At 41.8% G+C, this 14,826-nt stretch overlaps 2 pseudogenes; one reads left to right on the forward strand and one right to left on the reverse strand.

Annotated features, from left to right (window-relative positions):
• Positions 1-247: 247 nt before the first annotated feature.
• On the reverse strand, positions 248-562 carry LOC101569762 (annotated as a pseudogene).
• A 5,289-nt stretch (positions 563-5,851) lies between these two features.
• On the forward strand, positions 5,852-6,816 carry LOC101570162 (annotated as a pseudogene).
• Positions 6,817-14,826: the final 8,010 nt, after the last annotated feature.

Below are 14,826 nucleotides of genomic sequence, written 5' to 3' on the forward strand. Positions count from 1 at the left end.
ACAGGAAAATCAGTAAAGGCAAGTCTTTTGGGGAGGGGATTCTTAGCATTACAAATTTAAAGTGTAAATTGAAACATGAATTCAAAAGAAAATAAATTTAAACCTCTTGTTGCTGCATGATTACCTATGTTGTAAAAATGATGTACTACTTGGGTATGTGTACATCAAAACCAAAAGTTACTTTTTACTTTTTTCTTTATTGACAACTTGCGCTGTGTGTTTAGTGTCAGCTCCCAGAGGGCATTCTTCACAAACTTGAGGCTGCGCCTCTCTCCAGGTTGTCAGCCCTTTTCTTGTCTGTTATTTCCTTGACTCGGCTCATGTATACTCTGGTTCTTTCCAATTCCTGCTTTACTGGGTGCTCCTTTGGATCGACTCCTTGAGTTGCCAAATAGCCCCCAAACATTGAATTTAATGTGTTTGCAGAAACTAAATCCACTTCAGCCTGTTCAAGTGGGTCTAACTTCTGCAACAACTCAATTCTTGAAACAGACATCATGGTCTTCAGCATCTTGTCCACAGCTCCTATGGAATTCTCAGATGTTGACAAATACTCCTGCATTTCTACAGCATAGTCTGTTAATTTCTTCGCTTCCCATTATGACCAACTCACCACCTTCAATTCCTGGCTCCTGAAAAACGTGATGGTCAGATTTTAGATACACCCCAGTGAGATGAAATAACTTGAGCAGCAGTGTGAAAATGGGGAGTTGGTGGGACATAGGGAGCTTGTAAGACGCCTGGTCACTTAGAATGTGTATGCATAGGAGATACAGTAAAATGTGAGAGGTCGTTGCTACAGTTTGCGTGAGATCTTGTGGGTTGGGATTCTAGATTGGGGATGTGGAAGGTAACCGAGTCTTCGGGAGGGGAGGCCTCCTGGAGGATAATCGGCTCGCTGAGGGTGCTGCCCGCAGAGGGGTTCATGCTGGTCTCCCAAAAGCAAGCTCTTATTAAGAAAAAGAAAAGTAAGAGTAAGAAGAGCCCCTGTCTGTTCTCCAGCTTTCTCTGTGGCCTTGTGATCTCTCCATGCACTCTGACATTGTTATGCTGTCTGTCGTAATACTCTCACCAGAGGACAAATGGATGAGACCACTCAGTCTTAGACTTTAAGCTCCAAAACTGTGAACTAAATAAATTCTCTTAATTATAAAGTATCCAGACTTAGCTATTCTGTTACAGCAATGGAAATGGATAGTTCCATGACAAGAGTTCTGAAATGTATATACTAATGACCTGCTCTTGTGTAAGAAGATAAATTTGGCAACAGAACAAAGTAATTGCAAGAGGAAATAGCAGAGCCAGGGAAATGAATTAGGATGTTGCTATGATAGATTTAGTTATAAAATGATGGCTATAAGTAAGGGCTTCTCTTTAGAGTAGACAGACCTCTAGGCTGTTATATTATTGTTCAGAAGTAAAGTCCAATTTGTCTTTTTTAGAATTAGAAAGTTAAATTTTTATTGAATACTTGCAATATTGGGTCAGCCAGATAGCTCAGTGGACTAAAGCGCCTGCCTAGGCAGAATGCAGCAGCTGGGGTTCAGTCCCTGGCCTGCCATGCCAGCCCGACCCCCAGGGCATGCTGAGACATGGATGGAAACTGGGCGCAGTGGCGCATGCCTGTAAGTCCAGTGCTTGGGAGGCTGAAAACAGGAGAATCACTAGAAGTCCGGTCTACATAGTGAGACCTTGTAGACCCTGTCCTAAATCCATAACAAATAAATAAATACTATATACCAGGCAGTCTTTCAGTGTACCTCGAAAGGCTTGTTTAATTCTAATAGTTGTACCAGAAGTTTGAGATAACACTGATTTTCAAAGGAGGAAACTAAATTTAAAGGGGTAAGCCTTGAAGAGATCTCCCAGTGCTTCCCCTCCCCCCCATTATGCTCATCTCTCACCTTGGGGACCTTCATGTCCTTTAAGGCCAACTTTCAGCATGGCCTTGGCTGTGGCCTGGGAACTTTACAAAAATTCTCTGGTGATTTAGCCCATTGTCCTTGGAGTTCAGCCTCTCAGTTCTCCTAGGTTGAGTCTAAACCTGACTGTTACTCTTCCTGCTTGTTTAACCTGAGAATGACTAAGGTCCAACCTTTTGTGAAATGTCACTAAGGAGCTTGGGATGTAGGTCAGTTGTAGGGTGTGTGCTCTGTGTGCATGAGGCCCTGGGTTTGAGTGTCAGCACTGAAAAAGGTCATCTTATAACTTGTACATTGAAACTTGAGATTTGGAATGAATCGTGAAGACGTGCGAGAGATCCTGCCGAAACACCATAGAAAACCCCAAATAGACCATGTTACAAGGTCTGTGTCGTCGGCCGTCTAACTGCACACAGAGACGCCCTTCAGCCTCTGTTTTTTGAAATCCGTCAGAGCTTAATGGTCAGCCTCTCACAGCTCCCCTTGGGGCCTGTGCTACACGCTGATCAGATTCTGTCTTATGTTTCCGGAGGGTTAGTAGCACGGTAAAGGATATTACCTAGGAAATATAATGAAAGAGTGGACTAGAAAACTGAGTAAGGTAACAGAAAAGCTGACCAAAGGTAAAGACTGACTGTATTCTTCCATTTTTTCATTCATTTTCCACCAACAAAACTGAATTTGAATTATCAACCATATTGACTTGGATAAATTACTTATTCTCTGAGTCTTTCTACATTGTAAAATGGTGGTGACATTTTATATAAATTGAGAGAACAAGAGAAGCAGTGCTGTGCTTCAGGTCATGGGTGGAATGCACAAGTATGATCTTCCCTGGTGTCCTGGTGTCTAGCAGGACGGAGCCAGGCGTCATCTGGGCTGCAGCAGGGCAGATCTCAGGTTCTAATTCATGATCACCTGGCCAAATGATTACTCAGGTCTAGTGTTTATGTTTTTTGCTTTCTTCAAAATTATTTCTACTTTTGGTATAGTAAAATTATTTCTACTTTTGGTATAGTAAAAGTAGAAATAGTGACATTGTTTCTCTCTCTTTTTTTTTTCTACTGTAAGGTAGACAGCAGTCAGTCTGGACTGTGAACCTAAAAATGTTTCAAAGGCTGAGAGCAATAAGTGGTATTGTTTGTGTGGATTGATTTACCAATACCTGAAATAAAGTCCAATTTGTCTTTTAAACCTAAATATACCTAAGTTTTTAGTCCAATTATAATGAACCTGTCTTATTTTAACTCCATTAATGGTAAACTAAAAGGTACAGGTAGTTGTAATTTACTGAAGCCATACTAGGTTTCTCCTTTAATTATCTCAGTTTATATAAAACATGTCACCATTTTACAACGTAACCGACTCAGAATTTGTCCGGGTCCATTCAGTTGCTAGTTCAAGTGCAGCTCTGCTAATGGCAGGTTATTGCTGCTTCCACAGTAGTGCAAGTCTTGACTGACCACCTCACTCAGTGGAAAACAACGCTCCACTGAGACAGAATGAGCTTAGGCAGCTTATTTTTCTCCTACTTCATCCAACACAGTATCCCAGGTTGAGAGTCGAGGAAAAGCTGGCGTCTGAAGGCTGCCTTTGGGGGTGAGTGATGCTGTGGCACGGGCTGCAGTGGTGAAGGCTTCGTCTCCAGTGCGTCTGTATTTGGAGGTAGGGCTTTGGGGAAGTAATTAGGGTCATAACATTGCTGGAGTTCGGACTCAGAAGGACAGAGTTGGTGACCTTGTAAGAGAAGAGACACCTGCCTTTCTCTCTGCCATGTGAGGAAACAGTAAGTAAGCAGTGGTCTATCCAAAGAGCTCAATGGATTAAAGCACCTGCTTTGTTAGATACAGGGGTTGGAGGTTTGATCCCCGGCCTGCCATGCTGGCCCCACCCCTAGGGCACACTGAGATGGCAATTGAGACTGGGCATGGGGGCACACGCCTATAATCCCAGCTCTTGGGAGGCTGAAAACAGGAGAATCACTACAAGTCCTATCTGTGTAGTGAGACCCTGTAGACCCTGCACTAAATACAAAAAAATAAAAATAAAAATAAAAATGCATAATGTCTGTGCATTAATAAAGAAAGCAGTGGTCTTTAAGTCAGGAAGACAGACATCACTAGGAATTCAAATGGCTGGCATCTTGGCATGGACTTGGAAGCCCTCCTAGTTATGAGAAAATAATTTTCCATTTTAGCTGCAGAGTGATAACTGCATCCCACGCTAATATCGGTGAAGACAGGAAGAACAGACAGTATTGACAGGGAAATCCAGAGGCTGACTAAAATGTCTTTGGCACTGGATGAGGGTCTCTGCTGAGTGTTGTTTCAAAAGTGAGTAGAATTCACGGATGTAGAATTGAATCACTGTTTGGGAGGCAGAAGGACCCAATGGGAAGACGTCGGGGTGGAGGCTGTCACTGGGGACCTTGAGTAGGCCTGCCCAGCAGTGAGGACAGTTCTCCCTCGTGAACACAGCCTCCCTCCTCCCACTTTTGGAGCACAGTAGACCCTTGAGTTATGACTGGAATAGTATGTTTACCTTAGGACCAAAGTCTTGAGTTATGACCTGAATGCAGGCTGCTTATACAGTTGTAGGCAGAGACTTAGAATGCCAGAAAAGTGCACGAAGCATGTGTCCCTCTGAGCCCACAGGTATGTTGTGGATGTGACTTTAGTCAGTGCTTTATATAATTGCTACAATTACTGCTATCAAAATGGCCCCTAAAAAAAGCTAGAAAAGAATCTAAGAAAGGAAGGAAAGGTAAAGAAAGCAATCGCAAACGAAAAGATAATTGGAGAAATGTGAGAGTGGCATTCGTGTAACTGATCTTGCTAATATATAGAACATGTTGAAATCCACCATCTCAACAATCTTAGAGAAGATTTTTGTAAGAAAGCTAGTGTTACTAAAGATGGCACTCAGATCAGTAAATCAGGACCAACAGTGTCAGATGAGGTAGAAAGGCACTACTAGTATGGATAAATGAGAGGCAGACAGCAGGTTACAATCTGAGACTATAATTTGTGAAAAAGCTCGGATTATAAATGCAGGTCTCATAAAGGATAACAGGTGGTAATGGTAAAACATTTCATGCCAGTAGGGGGTGGCTTCACATTTTTAAAGTGAGAACTCAGGTTCCTAGTCTAGGCATGGTGAAGAGCCAGGGCTGATAAAACTTATATACACCACTTCGAAAAGATGACAGAGAAATGGATTTTGCTCTCAAATTTTCGACTGTGATGAAACTGGCCTTTTCTGGAAGAAAATGCCCAGGAGAACATGCATAGGCTTGCGGCTAGGCAAGTTCTGTCTGTTAGAGGAACCCTCAGAAGGATCATCTGCACAGGAAGTTCTGCAACTTCTGGCTGAGCAACAGAAGGACAGCAAAGGAGCTTTCTGAAGAGGGGGCAGTATCAACAAGCAGTGCAGGCAGCAAGTTCTGAAATAAAGGAAATGCTGAGCAAATGGACAGGACTACAAAAAAGTGTAGAGCAGACCCATCCAGACAGAAAAAGCTGATCGTTGCATTCACTTGCATAATGACAATGTCGTGTCACACTACAGAACAGTGTTGAAGAAAAGACAGAAGCAGCCTTAGATCAGCTTTTAATTCTCAGAGGTTGAGACCTAGTGGGCCAGCAGCAGGTCCTAGTGGGCTACAGACTCCTAAGGAGACTTTAAAAGACACCAGAGAGCCAGATTCCTGATGTTCTTTGGAAGGGGGCTTTTCTTTTAAACAATAGCCACCTTCCATTTCATTCTCCTTTCCTAAAAGACAAAGATGTCCACTTGAATGAATTTTGCTATCTCTGGATGCTACTTTTTTTTTTCCCTCCAATACTGGGAATCAAACTCAGGACCTCACACTTGCCAGGCATGCGCTTATGCTGCTGAGCTGTCTCCCCAGCTTGAATGCTACTGTTGATATGGAGAAGACTGAGGAACACTTTGTTAATTTGCGTACTTTTAGATCTTCCTCAGAATCTAAAGAACCCACTTATGTGCTTGATGTACCAAAGGCTGTACAAGCAGAAAAGGGAAGGTTGGTTGCTGTTTTATGTTCTAATGGGCCAATAAAATATAAACATTAAATGTGCTACGAGAAGTTGGTGGACACCCTGGACTTCTTGATAGAATACAATTTGCAAATTTCTGTGACAGTGTGTATTCAGCAAGTATTGGTGGCACTGTAAAACACTGGGATGCTTGCTGAGCTGGTGAGAAGCCTGTTCAGCTGTTCAAGGGTGACCCTTTCAGTGTTTTGATTAGTTTTGATATCAACATGTCATTTGTGCTGGTACAGAAAGAGTTGATGATGATGCATTATTGGCATTTTGGGATGCAAGAATTAATTCAGAGGCTTTGTCCACTACTAGAGCCCCTCGTGGTGCCTACTGCGAGACACATGGTGATGAAATCACTCAAGCGTGTCCACCCCAGCTATCCCGACATGGTCGTCGCAGGTTCCCTCATGGCTGGATATTAGTGCGGATGATGAAGAGCGTGCACTGGTTGCAAAGTGTAACTCCACTTCCTCAGTGAGCTGCGTCAGCTGGTCTGGGAGAGAGTATAAGCAGATTTATTACATGACACATGATGAAGGATTCTGTGGGTGGGATCTCAATCATTTAGATACTGAGGAACCGGTTATGTGCTTGAACATCCAGAACATCAGAGAAATAATCAACATGAAAGAAGATAGTCTAGACTACTTGACTGGAGGTCCGTATCATGAAAAGCATGAAAAGATAGTCAGATTGTTTGAGGAACACACACAGGAAGGATTCACTTAATGACCTGTGGGAGGGCCGCTTGCCCCGCCCCCCAGCCTTGGGAGAGGGCGGGCTGCCTAGTCTGTTCTTTCTGTTGGGATGTGCGGGACTGCACTTAGCTGACTGCGGAGGTGTGGGGTGGGGGGTGGGGATGCTCGCTTGGTACTTCGGAAATCAGGAGTTCTAGCGAGCACCTTGAAAGAGAGCATGAACAGGGTACTCCAGGCGGCAGAAAGTACTTGGTGATAATAACAGCTCTTACAAAAGAAGGAAAAACCCGTGATATATATAGTGTTAGCTATTTACTTCAGAGGTTTTATAATCTGAAGTTTTCAGGTGTTCTCTGTCTGGTAGATGTGTTTAAAGCTTTAATGTTAAAAAACAAAATCAAGTTAACAGCAATAAAAATACCAAAACACGGGGCCGGGGAAATGGTTTAGTGGAATAAGCACTTCCGTAGCAAGCACAAGGGTCTGAGTTCAATCCCTGGTTCCGGGGGAAAAAAAAACAAAACAAAAACAAAAAAACAACCCCCAAAACCAAGCAGGGGTCAGGGAGATAGCTCAATGGCATAAGTACCTGCCTGGCAAGAGTAACGTCCTGAGTTTGATCCCCTATACCAACACCCCCCCCCCAAAAAAAAAAGACCCCAAGCTAGTTAGCTAACAGTACTGGGAAAATCTTGAAAATTGCTTAATTCAGGTCTGTATATAGTAGTCTAATTTGTTTGTCTGAGACAGGATCTCACTGACCTTGAACTCACCGTGTGGCCCAGACTGGCCTTGAGCTCAGCCATTCCCTGCCTCAGCCACCCGAGCGCTGGAATTATAGGTGTGCACCACCACCTAAAATTGGTGCGCCTATAATGCTCACCTTCTAAAATATTTTTAAAACCTTTAGCTGAGTATAAAAACCATTGGATTGGGGCTGGGGAGATAGCTCGGTGGTCTAAGCGCCTGCCTGGCAAGTGCAAGGACCTGGGTTCTATCCCCGGTACTGTGCAGATCTGGAACCCTGGCCAATGCTGGGCGTGGTGGCACATGCCTGTAATTCCAGTGCTGGGGAGGCTGAGACAGGGAGTCTGAACTGTGTAGCAAGACCCTGTGCCAAATAAGTAAAAGATGTTTTAAAAAGTTTTAAAAACCAGTGAATTGAAAGTAAAACTACAACCTCATTTTTTAAGTGTTCAGTTAGAAAATGTAAAGAAGTAGCTCTGATTAGGACTTTTAAAAGTAGAGTAAAATTTGGATTTTTTAAAATCCCTTATCTTCATTTTTATAGAATCAAATAAGACTGTTATGTTTATTTGAAGAGTTTATGCCTGATCAATACCCCTAACATTTATTTTGGAGTATTTAAGTGTAAACATTATAGTGAGTCTAGAGAGAATTAAATTTTCTTAGAAATAAAGTATAGGCATTTATAAAAGGAGAGAAATATATTTAGTAAGTATTTGCATCTATGGTTTAATATTATTTATTATTGATTAAATAGTAAACAAGTCTTGCAGATGAGGAAATTATATTGCTACATTTTGACACTTATAAAAGGACTATTTCGAGAAATCCTTTTAACAATGTTTTATGATAAAGCTTTCTTCCATAATTTGTTTATTGCTAATTTTGCCACTTAAAAATATTTCTGTAAAAAAAATCTTAATAAAATTAATATTTCTGGAAAAAAAGTCCTTGAATTCTGTGAGAAGAGTGAAATGGTTGAGAAATCAGGAATTTTACAGTATTATACTGTGTGAAATAAGCCAATTACAAAAAGAGAAATCCTGTAAGATTCACTTATGTGAGGCATCTAGAATAGTCAGATTCCTAAAGCAGGAGAGTAGAGTGGTAGTCAGCAGGGCTGGTGTGACGGAGGAAAGGGAGGTGCTGTTAGATGGGTGCAGTTTGGGTTTTTCAAAAGGAAGAGTTCTGGAGATCAAGTGAACAATAATAATGAATGTGTTAACGCTGTCAAAATGCGTGTTTAAGAATAGTTATGATGGTAAAATTTAGGGTATGTACATTTTGCTGCAATTAAAAAAAATTAAAAATAACTTTGATGCTCTGTTTTGCAGTCTAAAGTTACACTGTGTAGTTTGGGACTTAGGTTGGGGGTGCAGTCACCGACAAAGTGCTCAGAAGGATTGTAGAGGTCCGAAGCCGGTGTGCATCTTCCACAAGGCTGGTGAAAGGGAGCCTTGGGATTGTGGAAGACAAAGTAACTTCAATAGATAAATCTACTTTCTTCCACCGATTCATTCCTAAAATACTGGAGTGTACAGTACTAGAGTGTGTGCTGGAGTGTACAATGAATATAAAATATTTTTTAAAACAAAAAATATTGAATAGCACCTATGTTTTTATTTTTTATGAATTTAGTACAGGGTGTACAGAGTCTATAGGGTCTCACTACAGAGATCAGACTTGTAGTGATCCGCCTGTGTTCAGCCTCCCAAGCGCTGGGAATACAGGTGCATGCCACCATTCCCACTCTCAGTCACAGTCTCATTGTGTCCCGGGGTCCGGGCCAGCAAGGCATGCGGGGGATTGAACCCAGCCGCTGCATTCTGCCTAAGCAGGTGCTTTAGTCTGCTGAGCCATCTGGCTGGCCCTGAATAGCACCTAAGGTTTAACTCCTAATATTTTATCTCTTTCTCTTTTATCAAGCATTTTAAGGATTTATAGCTTATATGGATGACTGAAAAAATCAAGATCCACTTATGTTCCTCTTCTCCTCATATGGAAGCCTGTGTGCACTCCAGGGAGTGTTTTATCGCAAAACCATTCCTCATATGGTGGGTTACAGCACCCTCTACTGTGGCATTGGCAGCGTTGTAGTGTGGCTTCTTTTCTGTTAGAGACTGCCTTCTGAAAAATCTAAGACACTTTTCCAAATGTACTAATGAGATGGGTTCTCTATAAATCAGCTTGCTCTCAATTTGGAATTTACTATACATATCTAACTACAGGTTTAGTATGAAGATACAAGTAGTTATGGATTTGAAGATACTATTAAAAATGTGCTATATAGGGCTGGCAAGATAGCTCAGTGGTCTAAAGCACCTGCTTAGGCAAAGTGCAGGGACTGGGGTTTGATTCCTCAGCACCACATGCAGTACCAGACCCACCTCTAGGGTGGGCTGCGCCAGCCACAATCAATCTATCAATCAAAAAAAGGTGCTATAAATACTAGCAAACTTTAAAGGACATTTAATTTTTTTTTTTTTGAGTATAGGTAGCATCAAAAAGACATGAAAGAAGCAAAAGAACAAAAATGTAGTCCAGTTTTTCTTTCTTTTTTTTTTTTTTTTTTTTTTTGGTGGAACCGAGGATTGAACTCAGGCCCTTGTGCTTGCCAGGGAAGGGCTTATTCCACTGAGCCATCTCCCCAGCCCCTGTAGTTTAGTTTTTAAAATGAGTGATAAGCACTTTAAATGTTCGCTGTAAATTTCTCTCTGCCTAGTGCAACCGTTAAAATGAATGTTGGAGTGATTTGATAATTGTGTGTATTCTTGATTTTATTACTAATTATATGACCCAAGTTTCTTGTAGCTATAGGATGCTTTAGGTATTAGTAAGCTGTTCACTGTCTCCCTTGCCCAGATCGTATGCTCCATGAGGACAGAGGCTTTATTTGATTTTGTTTGCTGCTGTCTCCTCTAAGTGGAGCTCTGTGTTTGGCCCATCACAGGTATTTAATAAATATGTAATAGTCAAATGAACAAAGTTTATAGGCAGGAATATCTACTTACATCTACTTCATGTTTGGTAGAGTACAGAAGAGCTTCTTACAGGACTTATTAGTTGTGTGTGGCCATTAGGGAAATTTATTGTATCCTTCATAAGTGATAGAAGATTCCTGAAGGCCTTATGCAGAGAGTTTTTGAAGCTGATGCTGACTTACGATGTGGGTCCCTCAGGCTAAGGCTGACTCATAGACTCGGTCCCCAGGACACTATTGCCTTTTTCCAAACAGGATTGTGGAGTTAGAGATGACTGTTGCTGTCCCTTACCTGTGCAGCCCTCTTCATGCCAAATTTCTCAGTACATCGTAACCTTCCCTCCATGGAGCTAGCAACACATCATGGAAAGTATGGAAATGGAAGGAAAACGGGGAAGTGAGTTACCTGCTGCAACTTCCTTCCTGGCCAGTAAGCTGGGCATCAATAACCGGTTCCTAATGTCCTCACCACCTGGACCGCTTTTACTGGACCACACTGCCGATGCGGTAAAATAAAGTACTGTAAAGTTAGTGCTGTTTTTGTTTTGATCAGACAGTGTTATTTATTTTCATTTTAGTGTTTTTTAATTAAAAGTTGCACACATGAGGACTTTATTCCTGCATCTTCTCAATCGTTTCTTTCTTGTATTTGCCCTTTTCCTTTCCTACTTGGCGAGACTCGGCTTTCCGCTCTAGGATCTTTGTGCGGTCTTGTCTAGTTTTAGCTGGTGATAACCACCTCACTGGGGTGCATGCCCACGTGGACAGCTGTGCCATTTGTCTTTTCCCGCTGCCCCCATTCAAGGTAGACGACGTATTTCTTCCTGTAAACCTGGACCACTTGCCGAGCTGCTGGCCTTTATAGTGTCCTCGCACAACCTGAACTTCAGCATCCTTTTGGTTGGGCACAGAGCGAACATTGTGTTTCTGTCTCAGCTCTTTGCAAAGAGGGGAAGACACAATTTTCCTGCGGATGTGGAAAGGCGCATCGAAATGCCTTTTATGGTTTTGCTTGGGTCTGAGGTCGCAAAAGGATTCATTTTGGCAGGCAGGCACTTGTGCTGCTGTGCTGTACATCCGGTCCCCCAAAAAGCCTTTTAATGGGCTAAAATGGCCTACAAATCATAACAAGCACAGTCATGACTATTCAGAAAAACATAAACTACACTTCTCAGACTTAACTCCCCGCCCACTCTGTCTCCTCCTCGCCCTGTTTCTGAGATCCCAAATCTCTCTCTTCTCCCCACTCGGAGGCGGACCCTAGAGCTGGAAAAGCAGGTTGAAATCATTTCAGCCCCCCTCCCTGGCTGCTGGCCGGCCAGCAGAAGAACCTTGACACCCAAGGGCAGACAACCATCGTGCAGACGCCATGTGATGGGAACGGAGGGCGGCGGAGTGGGCGCGTTCCCGCGCTGCCAAACCCTCACCCACTGCAACTCCCCAGTGTTAGTTTGCTACTGAAAGGGAACATTTGTCACGGAAACCCCAGGAAGTTACCATCTGAGGAAGGGTTTATTAGAGGTGTGGGAGCTTTAGCAACGTAAAGTCAGTTTGTATAAAGTTGCCAGCACAAATCAAAGAATCGAGTCCGAGGAGATGGCTCAGTAGAAGAAGCGCTTGCCTGGCAAGCGCAAAGGCCTGAGTTCAATCCCAGGTTCCGCCAAAACAAAACAACAAAAAAGAAAAACAAGTCAAAGAATCTCGCATATGCCTGCTTAAAGATTCCATTCAAATTTTACCTACTAGGGCCGGCCAAATAGCTCAGCGGATTAAAGCACCTGCTTAGGCAGACGCAGGGACAGGGAGTTCGATCCGAATAATATACTTATCCTATATACCTGCCATATTAATTTAGTGTCCATCATTCAGAGTAGTTTCTCAGTCATTCCTTGATCTTCACATTCTTTACATATTTGAAGGCCACAGGCGAGTTCTTCTGCAGAGAATCCTCAGGTTTGTTTTCCTGATTGTCTCAGTTACTCTTCTCTCATTGCTGGGACAAATTACCCAATACTCAAAATTGAGGAAGGAAAGGTTTATTTAACTCAGTTACTGGAGGTTTCAGTCCATACTCAGCTGGCTCCAAGGCAGAGCGGCACATGGCAGAGGGCAGCCTTTCATGGCTGAGGCAAAGAGAAGAGAGCAAATGAAGGAGCAGTCTCAACAATGGCTACTGAGAGCCAGTTTGTCTCCCTGAAGTGGCATTCAGGCTGTCTGCCCCAGACTGGGCGTAGTACTCACACCCATAATCCCAGCGGCACTCACACCCATAATCCCAGTGGATCATGAGTTAATCACAGACTCTAGAAGTCCACCCCATGACTGCACGAGGCTTTGGGGGGACAACTAAGCACACACTGTAACACTGATGTTTCCTATGATTAGGTTCAAGTTACATATTCTGACGATCACAGAAGTGATACTATGATCTTGCTTCATGTGACCAGATGTTCCGCAATCTTGGTATGTCCTGACACCGGTGGCATTAATTTTGAAATTTTGAGTAAGATTATATTTTCTAGGTATAAATTTATTAATTGCCGTTTCTAATATATTTTGTCAGAATATAGTTTGAACTAGATCAATATCACATTTTTCATGCAACCTTCGCCCATTGGAGTTAATTTTGATATTTCTTGCCTGAATCAATTACTGTTACCCTAAATCGTAAATGTACTAGTTGGTATTTTCTTGTAGGAATAATTTTCCCAACTCCTTTATGTGCACATCTGTTTATACTGATGAATTCCTTTACCTAATAGGATATAATATGTGATAAGCACCTTCTTTTTTTTTTTTTTTTTTTTTGGTAGAATGCAGTATTGAACTCAGGCCCTTGTGCTTGCCAGGGAAGTGCTTACTCCACTGAGCCATCTCCCCGGCCCCTGATAAGCACCTATTTAGATGCCCAAATTTTCATAGACTTGAACAGTAAAAGTCCCTTTAGGCTGAGTGTGTCCCTTAAATATATCTGGACTTCCTGACCACTTACTTTCCAGTAAAACAGCATATTCCATACCAAGCTGCACCTTTGCTGCTTCTGCCCTAGAATCAATTATTTCTCCAAGCTGTTCTAGTTCCTTTTGCAGAAAGGTATTTAGAAAGAAAAATAAATGATGTGATTATTACATGGATTTACTCCTCATAGGACTGGTCAATAGACTGACCTGGGAAATTGTCTGAGGTTGTGTAAGAGTACACGTACACACACACACACACACACACACTGTATGTGCATACACTATATATATACTATATATACATACATATACACATGTATATGCTATATACATACACTATATGTACACACTTTTCTATTTTGTATCTGAGATTTGCAAGCATAAACTCACACCAACACCACTACCTGCAATGCAACACTACAGAGTGCTCTATAATTTAAAATCCTCCTGCTGTTTGTAACTCATTTTTCTGACAGCAAGAATCCTAGTTCTCTTTATTCTTAGTATTTTATGTGCTGAATTTCTTTATGTAACTTATCTCTAACACCAGCAGTGGCCACTGCACGGCTCAGCCACCTCCTTGAGTTTGGCTCCTGAGCAGTTTTCTTTACTGAAGCCAACTTAGTGGCTTTTAACTGATCAAGAAGAAAAGAGCAAAGACGGTAAAGGGGGAGAAAAGAAGGACAAGAGGGAGAAAGAGAGGGTGTGGAAAAAGAAAGGGGAAGAAGGGTATTTATAAAACTGTATATAATTTTTATTTTTATTAGAACTTGTTTATTGTATATAATGATTAAATTTCTTATAGGGAATTGGTACATGTACATATCTTAATTATTTCTTCAGTTCCTTGCCTTCTCTTCTCCTGCATCCTTCCATCTCTTTTTTTTTCTCTTCCATCTCTTGCAATCTTTTCCATTTGTGAAAGATCATTCTACCTATATCCTATTACATCTCTTTTTGTTGCCTTTATATTTTGGGCTTCCTATAAAGAGGAGAATATGAAATATTTCAGCTGTGTGTCTGATTTATTCCACTTAAAATATGGTTTCAAGGTGGATCCACTTTCCTACAAATGACTTGAGGTTATTCTTCTTTATGGTTTATTGGGTATAGGCACCACATTTGCTTTATCCATTCATCTGTGGATGGGCATCCAGGCTCCTTCCAAGGATTACTTATTATAAGTTGTGCTGTTCTAAAAATGTGCAAACATTGTATTGTCTCCTTAGTGTGAGAACCTGAAAGAGAAAATGGAATCTGAAGGGTACAGTAGATACTGGGAAAAGGGGATGAACTTATTCAAAAGAAAGAGTTACTGAGTTGAGGAGAAAAACAGGACTGCCAGTAGGGGAGAGATAGATCTTTGTATGGAAGCAGGATGGTTTGGACAACTGTACTGTGGATTTTTGCTGGTCTATGGAAAGGAGCAGATAATGCTTTGTTTTGTCTCCT

The sequence above is a fragment of the Octodon degus genome, unplaced genomic scaffold, assembly GCF_000260255.1.
Source record: "Octodon degus isolate 3935 unplaced genomic scaffold, OctDeg1.0 scaffold00084, whole genome shotgun sequence".
In the NCBI taxonomy this organism is placed as follows: domain Eukaryota; kingdom Metazoa; phylum Chordata; class Mammalia; order Rodentia; family Octodontidae; genus Octodon; species Octodon degus.